The sequence below is a fragment of the Bubalus bubalis genome, chromosome 17 (assembly GCF_019923935.1).
Source record: "Bubalus bubalis isolate 160015118507 breed Murrah chromosome 17, NDDB_SH_1, whole genome shotgun sequence".
Taxonomy (NCBI): Eukaryota; Metazoa; Chordata; class Mammalia; order Artiodactyla; family Bovidae; genus Bubalus; species Bubalus bubalis.
The window spans coordinates 43943534-43963514 of NC_059173.1; the positions used below are offsets into that span (position 1 = coordinate 43943534).

Here is a 19981-nt window from a genome sequence, read left to right on the forward strand (position 1 = left end):
AAACATATCCCAGACTGGGCTCTTGAATTTCCATTATAGTGATTTATTTTAAGAAATGTATATTTGGTCTTTGATCTTTGTCCCCATTTCTGTTCCAGAGCTCTTAAAACCCTTGCTGCTGCTACTGCTGCTAAGTTGCTTCAGTCGTGTCTGACTCTGTGCGACCCCATAGACGGCAGCCCACCAGGCTCCCCATTCCTGGGATTCTCCAGGCAAGAACACTGGAGTGGGTTGCCATTTCCTTCTCCAATGCATGAAAGTGAAAAGTGAAAGTGAAGTCATTCAGTCGTGTCCGACTCTTAGCGACCCCATGGACTGCAGCCTACCAGGCTCCTCCATCCATGGGATTTTCCAGGCAAGACTCCTGGAGTGGGGTGCCATTGCCTTCTCCCTTAAAACCCTTGCTGCTGCTGCTAAGTCTCTTCAGTCGTGTCCGACTCTGTGTGACTCCATAGACGGCAGCCTACCAGGCTCTGCCGTCCCTGGGATTCTCCAGGCAAGAACACTGGAGTGGGTTGCCATTGCCTTCTCCATTGTGTGAAAGTGAAAAGTGAAAGTGAAGTCGCTCAGTCGCATCCGACTTGTAGCGACCCCATGGACTGCAGCCTACCAGGCTCCTCCATCCATGGGATTTTCTAGGCAAGAGTACTGGAGTGGTTTGCCATTGCCTTCTCCCTTAGGACTTCCTAAATGATGAGAGAGAAAGGCCTTTTGTTACGCGAATGAGGTGACTGGAATGCACCAAAGGGTAAGGGCTGGTTGCCAGAACCAACCTTGTGATTAGAAGTTGAAACTCTGTCTCACCCCTTACTTCCAGGGAGTGGATAAGGGCTAAATATTGAGTTCAGTTGCCAATGGCCAATGATTTAATCAATTAGACCTATGAAATGGAGCTTCCATTAAAGCCCCAAAAGAAAGAGTTCAAAGAGATTCCAGCTTGGTGAACACGTGGTGATTTGGAAAGAGTGATGTGCCTAGAGATGGCATGGAAGTGCCTCACTCTTTCCCACCTTGCCCCATGTATCTCTTCCTTCTGGCCATTCCGGAATTATATCCTTGCATAATAGACTGGTGATCTATTGAGTAAAATCTTCCCTGAGTTTGGCGAGCCACTCTAGCAAATTAATCTAACCCAAGGAAGGATGGGGTCATGGAAATCTCTGATTTATGGCCAATTTGTTAGAAGCACAGATAACTACTTGGGCTTGTGACTGGCATCTGAAGTTGGGGTGGGGGATTCTTGAAGAATTGAGCCTGCCCTTAACCTGTGGAATCTAATGTTATCTTCAGGTATATAATATCAGAGTTGAGTTAAATTATAGGACACCAGCTGGTGTCCCCATAATTTGTTGGTGGTATGTAGGGAAGGAACATGCCCCATTCCACAAAGGTTGAGATTGGTGCCCAATACACTTTGACCTCACAAATCAGTTTTTCTTACAGTCTTTTCCATCTCAGTTATGACAATTCCATTTTCCCAGTTATTCAGCCCAAAACCTCAGAGTAATCCTTGATTCATCTCTCTCTCACACTCCAAATCTAGTTTTCCAGCAAATCCTTTTAACTCCTCTCTGTCAGAATTTGACCATTTTTAACCACCTCTACTGGCACCAGCCTGGCACAAGCCACCATCATTTCTGGATTATTGCATTAGCTCTCAGGCTGGTTCCCTAATTCTGAGCTTACCCTCCTTTAGTTTAGTTGAGGCCAGACTGACCCTGTTAAACATGGGTCAGATTATGTCATCCCATTGAAGTTCAGAATACTTGAGTGCCTTTGTATTTTACTCAGATTAAGTCATAATCATGACTTACACACTCCATGGCATCCACTCCTCATTTTACCTCTGATTTGATTACTGTCACTTCCATCTTTCTCTCTTAGCTCCCACCACTGACCTTCTTGCTTCTATCAGCAGTCCAGGATCTTTGAAATTTCTATCCCCTTTGTGTGTAATGCCCCTTTTCCAGATACCTACATGGCTAATTGATGTCACATATTTTCCATCTTCCCCAAAGGTCACCATTTCAGTGACTCCTTCCTTGACTACCCTGTCCAAAATATAACCTCCTCACACTCTCAAGAGTTCACATCCCCTTGTCTGCTTTATTTTTCCCTTTAGAACATAACACTACCTAATATATCTCTTATTTTTTTTATCATGTGCATTGTCTATGTTCCTCACCAGAATGTTAGCCCTCTATGGAGGCAAGGGTTACTATCTTTATATACCTAATCCAGTGCTTGGATAAATAAATAAATGCTTTCTGAATTTACAGATTTATAGAACTAAATCTTAGGGATGTGCACAACATTCATACTTATTGAAACAGTGTTTGGATTATAATGAATGTTCCTTAAATTTTTATTTACTTTTACCAGCAGACTGATAAAATAAATAAATAGAATTGCCTGCAATTTAAGTTTCCAAGGCATTTAAAATATGTAAAAATCAAGATCATTTGTCACTGATCCTGTCAGTTTGACCTACAGCACACAGCATTGTATTATGTTTATATAAATTCATCCCAGCTGATATGCAGTTAGGTGATGACCCCATTGATTACTCATTATCTGTTAGTTACTCTGTCGTCTATGCTAACATATTTAATTTCTACATATTCATTGAGTAAATGTGACCAGTCGTTGTGGGACTGGTGTTGGATTGGTGTGGACCTCTCTAGGAATATTTATCCAGGATTATTGTTTATCCTCCTACTCAGGAATTTTTTTCTGTTGTGCAACTTATAGCCTTATTTCATTTCTGACACTTATATGAATACCTTTTAGGGAAACAAAATGTACACTGAGATACAGAAACACATAAGAACGTTTATTTCTGGTTTAACTTTGCTCAGTTTATTATTCAATCTGCATTCAATGAGGAAGGGGGAAGTTTGGAATTGCCATGGACTCCAACCTTTCCTGGAGGGGCATCTACAAAGAATGAAAAAGATCTCATAGACAGGGATAAGGGACTTCAGAAGATCTGCAGTAGTAAAGTCAAAAGCTTGGATGCTCAGGGAAAAGAATCTAGTGGTTATGTCAGTATATGGAGGCAGGTAGAAGGTAACAAATGGATTTTAGTTTATTTCATTTAGGAACCCCTGGAGAAGGGAACAGCTACCCACTCCAGTATTCTGGCCTGGAGAATTCTATGAAATATGTAGTTCATGGGGTCGCAAAGAGTCAGACACGACTGAGCAACTTTCACTTCATTTCATTTAGGAACACATATCTGGGTGCATGTTTTCTTGGTGCTGACATTCATGTTGGAACCATTGATTAGTCAGTCGTAAAAACTGAAAGAAGTAAAAGCTAGCTCTGTAATAGAAATCTTAAACATGCAATTTCTGATATTTTTGGCTCTCTAAAAATAGAGTTAATAGTGATTGACTTCTCTTCAGAAACTATTGACGTTTTAAAAAAGTGGAGGCAAAGAAATCCTCTGCCTCCATTTTAAGATAGAAAAAGAAGCCTTATGGTAGGCAGAATAAGGGGCCCCCTTATATGTCCCCATACTAATCCCTAGAACCTTGTAACTATGTTACTTTATATGGGGAAGAGAATTTGCAGATGTGACGAAGTCAATGACTTTGAGACAAAGAGATTATCCCGGATTGTCTGGATGTGCACAATGTAATCACGAGGGTCCTTGTAAGCATGAGGCCAGCTGGTTGGAAGAGATGCAGAGGCTGGAGTGAGGTAGCCATGAGTCAAGCTGGGAAAAGCAAGGAAGCAAAGTCTTCACTAGAACTTCAGTAGGCATGTAGTTCTATTGACCCTAGACTTCTGATTTCCATGGCAGTAAAATAATAATAATTTTGTATTGTTTCAAGACACTAATATTGTAGTAATTTGTAAGCCATAGGAAACTAATACAGGCCCAGGCAGCAGATCTTCAGAACTGTCAAGTGATTGAATCAAGACAATTTCCCCAATTTTATTTGTATTTTCCTATCATAAAGTTTGCATAGATTTAATAAAGTATATACTACAGCTCTTCTGATTAGTGATACTAAAAAACTGTGATACCAATAATTACCTGGATTTACTAGATACCTTTTACTCCTAAGAAAAAACTGGATATATTAGATATATGTTTTGAATGGCCATATATTCTGTGTTCAATGGGTAGCTACTTAACCTGTGTTTTAGGTGGCTAATAAATGAATAAATAGGCAGCATAGCCTACCAATTAAGTTTCCAAGGTATTTAAAATACATGAAGTAAAAAGAGTGACAGTAAGCTTTTTTCAAGTCTTGTCATTTTCAGAATGTTTAAAGCACCAATCTTTTAGGCATCGTTCTTGTGATGAATAGTGTAAGAAAACCAAGATAAATGGAGCTGTTTTGAATCCATTTTGAGTCAGAGACCAGAATAAGAATGGACAAACAGTATGAAACCTTTGTACTGCTTTTACAAGTCATTCTCATTAAAGTCTGAAGACTGTAAAGCTATTGGGCTCCTTCTAGGATAATGTCCCCCCTACTGTTATATTTCTTCCAATGAAACCCATCTGTGAGTTTTTGCAGGATGTTCATGACATGCATTTAAATTGCCTGTTGTGTTCCAGAAACCTCTTCTTCCTGCAAACAAGTGGTGACCTCTCTGCTCTATGTTCATTCAAGGGACAGCCACTGTACATCATCCCAGGCAGGCAGCCAAATGATGGCCACATCCTGTTCATTGCAAAAATACACATTTTCATTAAACCAAGATAATTAGAAAAAGTAGCATAGAGGAATATGAGTAATTCCATCAGTAATTACAGCAATTATACCCTAATTGCCATGCCACCTCCAGTGTCACATTATATGTAGGTACTGGCATTAGACAGAGAAAATACTCATATGTTTTATATTAAAGATACCTGGTTACATCAGGTACTTCTAGTGATTAAAAGATAATTGAGATGGTATTGTTTCGTCCTCATAATAATCAAATCGAAATGTACTATATTGTCCTCATTATTGTCATTATGGAGTGCTTTTTCAAGGCATGAATTTTTATATATTCTAGAAGCACAGAGAAATGAAAACTAGTGTGTTAGAAACCATTTTTTCTTTAGTTTCCTTCCCAGATTGGTTACATACAGTTTTTCAAATTTCCCAAAAAAGAGAAGAATACTTGCCATTAGATGTTTTTTCACTTTTTCCTAGACCATATACTTACAGTTAACCTATTAAAATCTTAGCTATTTACCTCTAGATTTGACTTTGCCATCCTTCATTTCTCTACTAGTATATCAGAAATAAGTCCTTATGTTCACCCAGTGTTCTTGGAGTAGGAAAGTCAAGCAAGGCTGCATTATGTTCTCTGTCTACAGAGCTGATAGCTTTTCCTCAACCTGCAGCCTAGGATAAGTGGTAAGGAAAAAAATGTGAAGTTCATCTGCCTTCTTGCTCAGCTATTAGGAGTAACTTGGGCTTGGCTTCTTCTGCTGTTGTGCTTCCTGACACATGTCAAGGCAGGAGGCAGAGCTGAGCTGCATGGGGAAGCTGACTTGTTTTGCATTCCACTATCTTTTGACTCAAAATTTTGAAGTTGGGATGATTTTATAGTCTTACAATAAAAGACGTTCTTATTTTTTTATTTGTTTCCCTGACTACCAGCCTCACCCTACTGAGTGGTCTCAAGTTGCCTTGGTGGCTGCAAGGCCAGGGAGAGAGTCCTGGCAGCCACAAACCCACACTGCCAGCCACCACATGGGGAGAACATGTTTTACTGTTCCCTTGACTGGGGTTTCATTTCATGTAGCAGTAGCTGCTGGTAGAACAAGTGAAGTATATTAATTCACAGACACCTAGCTGTTTTACATTAAAACCTAAGACCATGTCTGTTTGAGCTACAGTGGCTTGATGATACCTCAGAAATTCTTGCAAGCAGAGATAATTTAATCATAATGTGTAACTGAGCCCTGCCTCTTGTGGGAGCATCCTCTAGCTGATGCACAACTCCCTGTGTAAAGTCTTCCCTGAAGGCGAATATAGCTGGAACATGTATTGCTCCATCCCTGATTACTCTCTACTCACTCTGTCTGTAGATTTTCTCATTATGACATTCTTAACACGGCTAGTTTTCACCTGTGTTCTTGGGTGATAACATCTCACTTTTGAGTTTTCAGGAATGTAAACATCCTGCTGATTCCTTCGCTTTATTTTGCCTGTTCTTCCTCACTGTCTTGTGGATCTTTGCTACTTACTTGACTGAATGACTGAAAATCTCCCTTTTCAGTTTCCTCATCTGTAAAAGCAAGGATAATAGTGCCTACTTCATAGAGTCATTTTGAGGATTCAGTGAGTTAAAATTTAAGTGCTTAGGTGATGTCTGACATATAGTTCAGTTCATTTCAGTTCAGTCGCTCAGTCATGTCCAACTCTTTGCGACCCCATGAATCGCAGCATGCCAGGCCTCCCTGTCCATCACCAACTCCCGGAGTTCACCCAGACTCACGTCCATCGAGTCAGTAGTGCTCAACAAATCTCAGCAATCTTTATCATCATGATTAATGTTTTGCTGAATTCACTAAACGTATGCATTCTTTTTTTCTTAAACCTTTCACCTCTTGGATACAGTATATCTTTTTCTAATCAAGATTTCTCATTGATTGAAGTGTTGGTATTGAACCCATTCTAAAGCCCTAAAAGCGTGCTTTTCAAATGATCTGCAGAGCTTTTATATTAGAGCTTAGTTTCTGTAGTTAGTGAGGTACAAATGTCTTTACCTGTTACCTCTGTAATCCAGAATAAATTACTTAATCTCTGAGCCTCAATTTTCTCATCTGTAATGTGGAGGTAATGATAAAAAAATATGCTTTCATATGGTTACCATGAAGATAAAATGAAAAAAAAAAAATCATTAAATGTGCCCACCTGTGGATGAACCTAGAGCCTGTTATACAGAGTGAAGTAAGTCAGAAAGAGAAAAACAGATATCATATATTAACACATGTATATGGAATCTAGAAAAATGGTACTCTGCATGCTAAGTCACGTGCAACTCTTTGTGACCCTCAGACTGTAGCCCTCCACACTCCTCTGTCCATGGGATTCTCCAGGCAAGAATACTGGAGTGGGTTGCTATTTCCTCATCCAGGGTATCTTCCCAGGGATCGAATCCGTGTCTCTTATGTTTCCTGCATTGGTAGGTGGGTTCTTTACCACTAGCATCACCTGGAAAGCCCAGAAAGATGGTCCTGATGAACCTGTTTGTATGGCAGCAGTAGAGACACAGACATAGAGAACAGACTTGTGGACACAGCAAGGGAAGGATCGGGTGGAATGAATGGAGAGAGTAGCATTGAGACATATGTATTACTATATGCATTAATAAAATGGATAGCCAGTGGGAATTTGCTGTATGACTCAGGGAGCTCAACCTGGTGTTCTGTGAGAACATAGAGGGGTGGGATGGGGTGGGGGGTTCAAGAGGGAGGAGACATAAGTATACCTACGGCTGATTTAAGTTGATATAAGGCAGAAACTACCATTATGGCAGAAAGCAAAGAGGAACTAAAGAGCCTCTTGATGGAAGCGAAAGAGATGACTGAAAAAGCTGGCTTAAAACTCAACATTTGAAAAACCAAGATCATGGCATCTGGTCCCATGCACTTAATGGCAAATAGATGGGGAAACAGTGGAAACAGTGACAGACTTTATTTTGGGGGGCTCCAAGATCACTGCAGATGGTGACTGCAGCCATGAAATTAAAAGACGTTTGCTCCTTGAAAGGAAAGCTATGACCAACCTAGACAGCATATTAAAAAGCAGAAACATTACTTTGCCAACAAAGGTCTGTCTAATCAAAGCTATGGTTTATCCAGTAGTCATGTATGGATGTGAGAGTTGGACCATAAATAAGGCTGAGTGCTGAAGAATTGATGCTTTTGAAATGGGGTCTTGGAGAAGACTCTTGAGTGTCCCCTGGACTGCAAGACAATCAAATCAGTCAATACTAAAGGAAATCAGTCCTGAATATTCATTGGAAGGACTGATGCTGAAGCTGAAGCTCTAATACTTTGGCCACCTGATGCGAAGAGCTAACTCGTTGGAAAAGACCCTGATGCTGGGAAAGAGTGAAGGTAGGAGGAGAAGGGGATGACAGAAGATGAGATGGTTCGATAGCATCACTGACTCAATGGATATAAGATTGAGCAAGCCCTGGAAAATGGTGAAAGACAGGGAAGACTGGCATGCTGCAGTCCATGGGGTCACAAAGAGTTGGACACGACTGAGCTACTGAACAACAACAAAAACAAGGCAGAAACCAACACAACATTGTAAAGCAATTATCCTCCAATTAAAAATAACTAAAATTTAAGAAATGTGCCCATCCAGAAATGTTCCTAGTATATAGGAGGTATTCAATGAGTATTTTAGTATATTATTAGTTTGCAATTAGATTATAGATGACACATTATGTTTTGGGGCATGGGCAATATAAAACTGATCCTCTGTATTTTCCATCTGACTACTTTTCTTTCTTCCTTTTTATTGAGGTAAAATTTACACACAGCAAAATGCACAAATCTCATAAGGCAACGAGTTTAGACAGATGTGACCACGATTTGTCCATGTGACTAACAACCCAAACAAGATGTAGAACATTTCCACAGTTCCAGAAAGTTCTACTGAGCCTCCTCCCAGTTGGTCTCTACCCCCTGACAGGCAACCACTGCTCTGATTTCCAAGGTCATAGATCAGTTTTGTCTGTTTTTGAACTTCATTCATGTGATGGATTAATAGGGTCTTTTTTGACTAAGCATGATGTTTTTGTGGTTTCTTTATGTTGGAACAGGTATCATCGTGTGTGTGCTTGGTTGCTCAGTCATGTCTGACTGTTTGTGACCCCGTGGACTGTAGCCCACCAGGCTCCTCTGCCCATGGGATTTCTCAGGCAAGAATACTGGAGTGGGTTGCCATTTCCTACTCCAGGGGATCTTTCCAACCCAGAGGCCTGCATTTCCTGCATCTCCTGCGTTGGCAGGTATATTCTTTATCAGTAGTTCATTTAAAACATATTGATTCGAATTCCATTTTTTATATATGTATATATAATCTTTTGTTTGTCTATTTTCCTGTTGATAGTATGTAGGTTGTTTTCACTTTTTGGTTGTTATTAATAAAGTTGTTAAGAACATTTCTCCACAAATCTTTGTTTTCATTTCTCTTTTGTAAATATCTAAGCATGGAATAGATCATAGGGTATGGTACATGTTTAACTTAAGACATTGGCATATAGTTTTCCAGTGTGATTGTACCATTTTACACTTCTGCTACCAATCTATGAGTCTTTTAATTTTAGCCGCTGTAGTGAGTATGAACCAGTGGTGAGGCTTACCTGGTTAAAGCGCCTGTCTAGTGGTGCCTAGGACAGTTGACTGTAGTATATTACTGCAAAAGGGACACGTTTCCAGACTTCCAAGAGAACTGTCTCTATTGCACTTTTCGAAAGATTATTTTTGAAACAAAAAAGTGGCTTATCATACACCATTTTCAATTGCTGGATAGACAGTGCAGGTGAGTGGAGAGAGGATCAGTAGAGCTCCTGGCTGCTCTCCATAGAGTATATGCTAAACCTTCTTAACTTTGCTCATAGTTCTACAAAATTTCTATAACTCCATACATCCTACCCTTCTGTATCATTGTCAGTAGGGAGGCAGTCTTTTTCTATCCCTCCCTCTGCTCTCCTTGGTTTTGGCTTTGTTGGAAGACTGATTTTTCTTGTGGTAACAGGAGTCCTGCCAGTAGCAACTGAGGCTAAATGTGTCCTTGTTCTCATCCAAGAGGAGAAAGAGAGTTGTTTCTTCCCCAAAGTCCCAACACTACCCTCTTAATGGTCTAAATTAGCCTGGGCCTATTCATTTCTGAGGGCTTCCCCAGTAGCTCACCAGTAAAGAATCTGCCTGCAATGCAGGAGCCACAGGAAACAGAAGTTTGATCCCTGGGTTGGGAAGCTCCCCTGGGGGAGGCATGGCAACCCACTTCATTATTCTTTCCTGGAGAATCCCATGGACAGAGGAGCCTGGTGGGTTAGTCCAAGAGTCACAAAGAGTCAGACGTGACTGAAGTAACTTAGCGCACATGCATGCACACCCACAGAGAGTATGAAGTGACACCTCACACTGGTTTTAATTTGAAGTCCCTGATGACTAGTGATGTTGGGCATTCTTTCATGTGCTTATTGGCCATTCTTTATATCTTCTTTGTGAAGTGTGAGTTCTAGATCTTTTTAAAGTTAAATTTTACAAATATTTTTGAGATATAAGTCCTTTGTGAGATAAGAGTATTGCGAATATTGTCTTGCAACCTGTAGCTTCCTTTTTCATTTTCTTAATGGAAAGAATGAAAAGTCTTTGGATAAGTTTTAAATTTTGATGAAGTTAGTATTTCACGGTTAGTTAGCACTTTTTGTGTTCCCTGAAAAAATTTTCTACACCAAATCATATAAATGTTCTTTTAGTCATTCTTCTAAAGTCTTTAGAATTTTAGCTTTAAGTTCAGGCCCATATCCATCTCTTTGTGCACAGTATGAGGAAGAAGTCAATTTTTTTTTTCATATATTTATAGTTATTCTGGTACTATGTGTTTAAAAGACTTTTTCTTTCTCCATTGACTTGCTTTGCATTTTCACCTAAAACATGTTCACCGTGTGTGACTCTATTTTTCAAAACTTCATTCTGTACCATTTATCTGTTTGTCCATTGTTACTTCAATACTACACTGTCTTGATTTTTTAAACTAGTGTAAATGGTATTGATTTTTGAACTACTTTTTCCAATTGTTACTAGTATATAGAAATATACTTTTAATATCTTGATCTCATATTCTTACTTTGCCAAGCTTACTTACTAGTTCTAGAAGTAGTTCTGTAGATTCCTTATGATTTTCTGCATTCACTACCATTTAGTGTGCAAATAGAAGACATTTTTATGTCTTCCTCTTTAACCTTGACACCTTTCTTCATGCAACTCAATTGATGATTTTATGATAAATTGAATTCAGTTTACCTGAGAAAAAGAAATGTTGAACAAATGATTGCTTCTATTGCTTAATAAGCTAAAAAAGGGTTTTTAGAGGCATAGCTGATTAGGATATACTCCAGAAATCATCTTCAGGAATTTTTTAAAGAAAGAAAATTCCTTGTGAAAGTCTAGAAAGATTCATTCTGTTGACTTTGTTCTTTAACTATTGAGTGGGCCAAGAAATTCATTCATATTTTTCCATAACATCATGTGGAAAAACCTGAATGAACTTTCTGGGCCAACCCAATAGATACCTAGGGAGCTTGCGAGTAACCATTTATTCCATGGACAGCTGTGACTGAAGATATTTTATGATTCTGATTTCCAGTGTTAGGATTTCATGTTACTACAAAATTTCATTGAACGTCACAGTTTTTCCTATCATCAGGCCTCCCTGTCTTTCTACATTACCTCATTTCAGACTGAAGTAAACTTGGCAGAACATCCTGAAATAAATCAGCAGCACTGCAAAGAAAAAGATTGATAAGAATTTCTCTCCTAGGCTAGTTCCTCTTTTACCAGATAGTATGGGTTATCTAAATTAATCCAAATGATGACTCTCCCCCACAGAAGAAGGAAATTAAAACTTTAAATCAACCCATCATGTTTTCTGCATGTGTGCTTAGGCGCCAATGGATAAAGTCCCTTGGATGCTCTTTCATTATCTTAGGCAAATAAGCAGCAGGGACTTCTGTGTAAATATGCAAATGCACACGCTGAATTAAGGCGTATTGTTTGCTCAGTTAATATGTGCTTTGGAGGAGGCATTATTTGCTTATAAAGCTCTGAAATCCCTTTGTAGATACATCATCTTGGGCTGACAGCTTGGAGAGGTGGAAGTTGATGGAGTACTTACTCTAGCAGCCCTGCTTGAAGTGCCATTGGCACGGCTGGCGGGGAGGGGGTTGCTGAAGGGTGATGCTTCTTTCTGTCACCCCAGCAATGGCACGACCAGAAATAGCAGACAGCATATGAAGAGACGATGATAGAGCATGAGGGATACACAGAATGAAAATTACTCAGAATATGGCAGCCTTCTCCCTGAATAAGTGAGAACTGACTGAACGGTCGCTCACAGACAGGCACAAAGTGGAGATCATTCTATGGGTGTATGTGCAGAAAGGACTCCCCGTATTCAGCAGAGAGTGTGTACTTGAAGGGAAGAACTAGCGCTTACCTTATGTCTCTATCTAGCTCACAGTTTCTCAAAGAATGACGGAAAAGAGAGAGAGCTGTTGTTTTTTTGCTGAATTATGGCCATCTGGCTATTATAAGTACAGATGATTAGAGATAATCACAACTTCCTTTCTCCTTTCTTGCAGAAGTTGGCAGGCTGAAATTTGGGCTTGTGGTCTTGTATCTGGAAGCCCAGCAGGTGCATTATGAGTCCTTCTGTGTAAAGAAATATCATCTCAGAATAGCACTGCATATATTCAACCCAGATTAATGACCTGTAGGTAATCAAAAACTTGGCCCCACATAGTTAAATGTCACCTTGACCTAAGTTAGGAGCACTAGATTTTTCTTTTAATGACAGGAGACACTTGAAATCAAGAAGTGCTTGGACAAAAGCCCTCTTGCCGGTTGTCTCCAGTGGATATGTGTCTTATGGCTGATAGTGCCATTAAATGAGTGGTGCAAACATCTTTAGTCTCAAGCTTCCTTTTTAGTTCTACCTCTGGTAAGTGCTCAAGAATACAGAAGTTATCATAACAAGACAGAAACAATGTGAATAAAATGTTAAGGGTAAAACGAGTGAGCTTACTCACTTTGATGAATTTGCTAAGGAAGGTATATCTGACTTTGACACATTTTCTTTTCCCTGGCCGATTTGTTTGAGAGGAAGTAATAGAATCAAAAGTTTTGAAAAGTGTGACACACCAAGTGAATTCATCAGCTAACTTTCTCTGTGAAACAAAGCTCAAAGGCACAAAAGCACAAAGCAAGGTTTCTGTGCCTGCCACAAACTCACTCCCTTGAAGTTGCCCTATTGCTTTTATAAGCTAAATTGCAGCACAGCCAATGGGCAGATAGAAGCAGGTGGGGTCCCACTGTGGACATATTCCATCTGTAGACCATTAGGAGTCTGCTCTGGCAGCCCTGTGTCCTTCTCATTAAACACTAATCAAAAGGCTAGGGCTCATCTTTTTTGCAGTGCTCCCTATTTCTTTTAATGCACCTGCAAATAAAACGAAATGGGCTTAATGGACTGAGGCTTTGACTGATTCTAGCTCTGCTGTATGGTCACTAGTTGCTTCTCTTGGTAATTTACAAGGTTTCCTGCTGTATGATAAAACACAGGTGCTCAGGCTGTCATCCAGACCGATGATTTATTAGCTTTAGTGGTACCACAGACCTCAGGCAGCAGGCACTAAATCAAGAGAATATATACTGAAATAATATGTTTTCCAATGATGACCCATGGAGACTCTTTAGTTGTTCATGCCCTTTACCCACTGCTGTTGGTTTTGCCATTTCTCCTCATTATTTTAAAACCCGCAGGATTCACTTCCTGTCTTAATTTCTCACCTGCCAGGATGGCCTCACACCCAGCTTTATTGCCATAGATTTCTAGTTGATCCTTCACACCATCAAAGAGTTCCAGCTAATGAGGAGGAGAAAGGGAACCTCAGGGGCTTTTTCAGGCCTCAGGGACTCTCAGATTTCCTATTCCTGGCTTCACTTTCATTTGGTTGCCAGACAATAAAAGCTCATGTTGTCCTTTAAAGAAAACGCTGCTTTGAGGTTAAATATGTCTGGACATTCACTTGGAACATTTCATCTACTGAATATTTCTTCATGGAAATTTGTTCAGAGGTCCTGCCTTCCTATTTTTGTGACAGTGACTATCAATCAAAGTGACTTCTTGTTGATTATCCAAGAGCCCTATGAGCAGATCAGAGAAATCTTTAATTACTATTAAATGCCTGCCAAACATGCACACAGAGAAGAATCACTCAGTCAATCAAAGCAGAAGCCTGGTGTGAATTCTGAATTTTAATGAGAGGACAGATCAGAGATGTAAAGGGAGTCCTAATAGGTAAGAAAGTGAATATGGTGAGCAAAATGTCTGAAATTACACTGAAAACTGACAAGGCTAGGACTAGAACAGAAAGGTTGATGATGTAAAGTATTAAGTAAGATAACAAAAATGAACATTACTTTTACACGACAGATAATGAAATCCAGAACTTTGCCCTAAGTAGCATAAAATAGGGGGGATCCAAAGCATCATCCAAACCTGTGGGGAGTTAGTGATCGTTGCATTGCATGTGTAGCTGTGGATGACAGGTGTGGAGCGGGCCTGACTGAGTAATGGAAATAGGGACATGTGAGAATGTTCATGATGGAGGTACTAGGGATTTGCAGACACCAAGTGAGGCAGCTGAGTGGTGAAGATGGTGAGGATGGTGACGACTCAGGAGATTTCTGAGTACCCTCAAAGGAAGAGCTACCAACTTTTTTTTAAACTTTTTATTTTATACTGAAGTATAGCCGATATGCAATGTTCCAATAGTTTCGGGTGGAGAGCAAAAGGACTCAGCCATTCTTATTCATGTATCCATTCTCCCCCAAACTCCCCTCCCATCCAGGCTGCCATATAACATTGAGCAGAGTTCCATATGCTGTACAGTAGGTCCTGTTTGGTTATCCATTGTAAATATAACAGTATGTTTGTGACCACACCAACTCCCTAACTATACCCTTAAAGGCAAGAGGTACCCAATTTGTTGAAAGGAAAAAGTGGAAATGTATATGATTCCTCCAAGGTGCCATTCAAAATGTTCAACAATTGGTAGGTAAGGCACGACCCTGATCCTTCAGACTGGACACTAGCCATGCCCTGGAGCAGGATCCTGGATATTTCTGTTAGGACAGGAGTTCGTCAAGGCTGTATATTGTCACCCTGTTTATTTAACTTATATGCAGAGTACATCATGAGAAATGCTGGACTGGAAGAAACACAAGCTGGAATCAAGATTGCCGGGAGAAATATCAATAACCTCAGATATGCAGATGACACCACCCTTATGGCAGAAAGTGAAGAGGAACTCAAAAGCCTCTTGATGAAAGTGAAAGTGGAGAGTGAAAAAGTTGGCTTAAAGCTCAACATTCAGAAAACGAAGATCATGGCATCCGGTCCCACCACTTCATGGGAAATAGATGGGGAAACAGTGGAAACAGTGTCAGACTTTATTTTTCTGGGCTCCAAAATCATTACAGATGGTGACTGGAGCCATGAAATTAAAAGACTCTTACTTCTTTGGAAGGAAAGTTATGACCAACCTAGATAGCATATTCAAAAGCAGAGACATTACTTTGCCAACAAAGGTCCATCTAGTCCAGGCTATGGTTTTTCCTGTGGTCATGTATGGATGTGAGAGTTGGACTGTGAAGAAGGCTGAGCGCCAAAGAATTGATGCTTTTGAACTGTGGTGTTGGAGAAGACTCCTGAGAGTCCCTTGGACTGCAAGGAGATCCAATCAGTCCATTCTGAAGGAGATCAGCCCTGGGATTTCTTTGGAAGGAATGATGCTAAAGTTGAAACTCCAGTATTTTGGCCACCTCATGCGAAGAGTTGATTCATTGGAAAAGACCCTGATGCTGGGAGGGATTGGGGGCAGGAGGAGAAGGGGACGACAGTGGATGAGATTGCTGGATGGCATCACTGACTCTACGGACATGAGTCTGAGTGAACTCCGGGAGTTGGTGATGGACAGGGAGGCCTGGCGTGCTGCGATTCATGGGGTCACAAAGAGTCGGACACAACTGAGCGACTGATCTGATATGATCTGATCTAGGCCCTTATCAAGAGGACTTCCCTGGTGGCTCAGACGGTAAAGTATCTGTCTACAATGTGGGAGACCTGGGTTCAATCCCTGGTTTGGAAAGATCCTCTGGAGAAGGAAATAGTAATCCACTCCAGTACTATTGCCTGGAAAATCCCATGGACATAGGAGCCTGGTAGGCTACAGTCCATGGGGTCGCAAAGAGTCGGACATGACTGAGCGGCTTCACTTTCACTTTCAGATGTATCAAGAGGAGGCCTGGGAATCCTGGGACAGGGCTGGGCAGCCAGGAATGTGATCAGCTCTTGTAGGTATCAGAGCAGAGGCTTCCTTCCAACCATTAAGAAAAGATTTCAATGTGTTGACAACATTCTGAACAGAGCCAGCGCATCTGGTTGATTTTCAGCCCTGTCAAGTTTCTCTGTTATGAATGTTAATTCATGATGTTGCAGAAAATCTCCCTCTTATCTTTTCCTCTTAAGTTATATCATGAGAGAAAGAACTGAGATTTTAAAGAGCAAATAAACATGATGAGGCAGTGACTTCCCTCTTTTAAGTCCGTTCATGCCAGCAAAAAAAAAAAAAAAAAAACAACAGGAGTACTGTAAGAAACGTGGCAACAGTAAGAAACAATTCTCTGGCATTCCCAACCAACTCTGTAACCAACCTGTCACAACCACCCTTTAACTGTTCTACCTTTTTTGCTTCCGTCTGTTGGTTTTAGAATGAAAATTATTTCTGCTGTTGTATCAGATATATCAACTTCTCAGGTTGTCGTAAATACTAACAAACAGAGTCTTCGCTGTATTTAAGAAGGGAAACTGACTAAAAGACCTAGAATAGAACTTGATACCCCATTTACACAATTTTCTAATGGGGCATTGCAACAGTGCCATGGGCACACAAAAATATTTGTTGAATAAATAAATGGATAAGGGGAATTCCCAGGTGGTTCAATGGTTAGGACTTGGTGCTTTCACTATGGTGGCCTGGGTTCAATCCGTGGCTGGGGAACTGAGATCCTACAAACTGCAAGGCAGGGCCAAACAAAAAGAGGGGGTAAATCAATCAGTGGAATTATTTTTATTTCTACAGTCAAAGAGAATGAGAGAATATAATCATCGATATTGTTGTCCTTAGTATTGTGAAATCAATATGAACAAGTTAAAAAGCTATGAGCAATACAGAAACGTCCTTTTTTGCCCCCATGCATGGTTTTCCATTGAATGAAAGAAATGTGATTTATGTAACCTGCTTCTTACTGGTAGACGTTTGAATGTTTTCTTTTTCATCCTTCTCAAAAATGCTATTATGTTCATTTTTAAAAACTCATTCAAGTATTTCTGTAAGATAAATTCTGCTAAGGAAACTGAGGTGAGAAAGGTGTACACATTTAAAATTATAATACCTACTGCCAGATCACTCTTGAAAAAGTTACACTGGTTTATACTATAACCAGAAGTGTATGAGAGTACTTGTTTCTTCATGTTCTCAACAAATACTGGTGATGCTATTTTTAAAAATTGCCAATCTGAGAGGTGAATAATTGTACCTCTATTTTTTAACTTAAATGTTTCTAACTATTAGTGAAGCTGAACATCTTTTCATATATTTAGTGATATAAGGATCTCTTGCTTTTTTTTTTTTTTGCCATTTTTCAGTTGTGGTGTTTACATCATTTTTATTATTGATTTGGAAAATGATTATATAACAGAGAAATCAACCTTTCACTTTTGATCTATGTTGCATTTTTATTAGTTTATTTTTAACTTTATGTCATATTGTGTCTTACTTTGTTGTATCAAAGTTTATAATTTTCATATAAAATGTATTATTTTTTTCTTTAGGGTTTTGTGTCATGTTTAGAAAATATTTTCTCACTATAAAATTAGTGTAAAATATGACTATGAATTTCTTCTAAACCTTCCATATTTTTATGATTTAACGTTTAAGTCTTTATTCCATCTAAAATTTTCTGATTTATATATATTTTCAGATAAAGATATCCTATAGCCTTTCTGGTTAACACATTCTAATTATTAGCCTCTATAATGCTTAGAAGACTCTTAGAAGGAATATTCTTTTATTTTAAAAGAAGGAAACTGTGATCAAGAGATTAGTAAACAGTAACTTAGGGGCACAGCAAAGAGTAGACCCCACATCTTTGATTTCTAGTTTAAGAATATTTCTGGTTTAATAACCTTTACCCTGTGTTTTGCAGACATTTAAAACATTTAAATAAATCCAAAGCTCAGACATCTCCTTTTTGTTTTGTGTCTTCAGCAGGAACATATTTTATTCTAACTTGTCCATGAAAACCATGATTATATTAATTTCTATTCAGCCATTTTCTTCTCCACATTAAGTGAGTGGGTATAGATACTATTCATCTGAGAATTATGTTTAAATGTGATGAAAGACAGTACTATGGAAAAAATTTAGAATCTCAGGAGTGTTTGATCATGACCACTATTATTGACATCTGACTGTGAAAATTTAGTTTTGAGAAATAACAGTGATCCCTTAGGAAACAGAAAACTTTCTCAAACTAAACGTTTTGTATCATTGGTCATTTAAGAAAATGGATAGTCAAGTATAATGTATGTATTTAGTAGATAGTATATTCATTTGTGCAAAAAGGGAAAACTTCAGAATTCAGCATTAGATGGGTTATATTGTTAGAATCAGTATTCAGTTTCTGCTACTTCTGTGCAGAAACAGGCACACATATGTCATACATTTCAGCATGCTTAGAAATCTGTTTTCTCACCTGCTTTGTCCTGTCTCTTCAATCTCTGTGGAACTCCTGGTTCTAGCCTGTCTGTTGAGGGCTCTCGCCACCTGTTTTCCTTTGCTCTGTGGTGGTTATACCTTCTGCTTCTGGTCTGCCTACTTGATTTCTGACAGTGTTTGCCTCATCTGTGGAGGCGTGAGAGTCTGCCTTCCCCAGGCTTGCCTGCTTCCTAACTCACTCCTCTTGCTGGCCCTTTGATGCTAGTCCTTCTGGACTCCTGCCTACCTGCCTCTAACTCAATGGTTAGCTCACGACTTCTCAGCTGGGCTGAATAACTGGCTCTCCCACATTCAGCTTCTCCACACTAACTCTGCACTTCTGTAATAGTCACCATTCCAGCGTTTTCAGGGCTTCCCAGGTGGCGCTAGTGGTAAAGACCTTGACTGCCAGTGCAGGACGCATAAGAGACGTGTGTTTGATCCCTGGGTGGGAAGATTCTCTGGAAGAGCGCATGGCAACACACTCCAGTATTCTTACCTGGTCAGAGGAGCCTGGTGGGTTACAGTCCATAGTGTTGCAAAGAGTTGGACTGACACTAGCATTTATGCCAAGGATTCAAGATTTCTTTTTTTTTGCTTTTACCTACCATGAAAGAGAATATATACAACATAAGTACAACCTCCCCAACCTCAAAAAGCCACTAGGACATTTTGGGATGGGGTCAAGTCACACCAGAATAGGAAAATTTAATTTAATTTAGATGACCATTATATCTACTACTGTGAGCAAGAATCCCTAAGAAGTAATGGAGTAGCCCTCATAGTCAACAAAAGAGTCTGAAATGCAGTGCTTGGGTGCAATCTCAAAAATGACAGAATGATCTCATTTCGTTTCCAAGGCAAACCATTCAACATCACAGTAACCCAAGTCTGGGACTTCCCAGGGGGCTCAGTGGTAAATAGTCCACCTGCCAAGCAGATATGGGTTCAGTCCCTGGGCTGGGAAGGTCCCCTGGAAAAGGAAATTACAACCCACTCCACTATTCTTGCCTGAGAAATCCCATGGATAGAGGAGCCTGGCGGGCTACAGTTCATGGGGTTGCAAAAGAGTCAGACACACCTTAGAAACTAAACAACAATAACACAAGTTTATGCCCCAACCACTGATGTTGAAGAAGTTGAAGTTGACTGGTTCTATGAAGACCTACAACACCTTCTAGAACAAACACCAAAAAAAAAAAAAAAAAAAAAAAAATCCTTTCATCATAGGGGATTGAAATGCAAAAGTAAGAGGTCAAGAGACATCCGGAATAACAGACAAGTTTAGGCTTTGAGTACAAAATGAAGCAGGGCAAAGCAAACATGCTGGTCCTAGCAAACACTTTTTGCAAACACGAAAGACAACTCTATACATGGACATATCACCAGGTGG

General features: G+C 39.7%; 1 long non-coding RNA gene across 1 annotated transcript; it reads right to left on the minus strand.

The window, feature by feature from the left end:
• Positions 1 to 2838: 2838 nt before the first annotated feature.
• Positions 2839 to 18699, minus strand: LOC112579856. The gene is made up of 4 exons (XR_006545766.2): positions 18587 to 18699; positions 12204 to 12418; positions 3552 to 3721; positions 2839 to 2937 (listed from the first exon to the last, which is right to left on the minus strand). It is a non-coding gene; the product is annotated as an uncharacterized LOC112579856 (long non-coding RNA).
• Positions 18700 to 19981: the final 1282 nt, after the last annotated feature.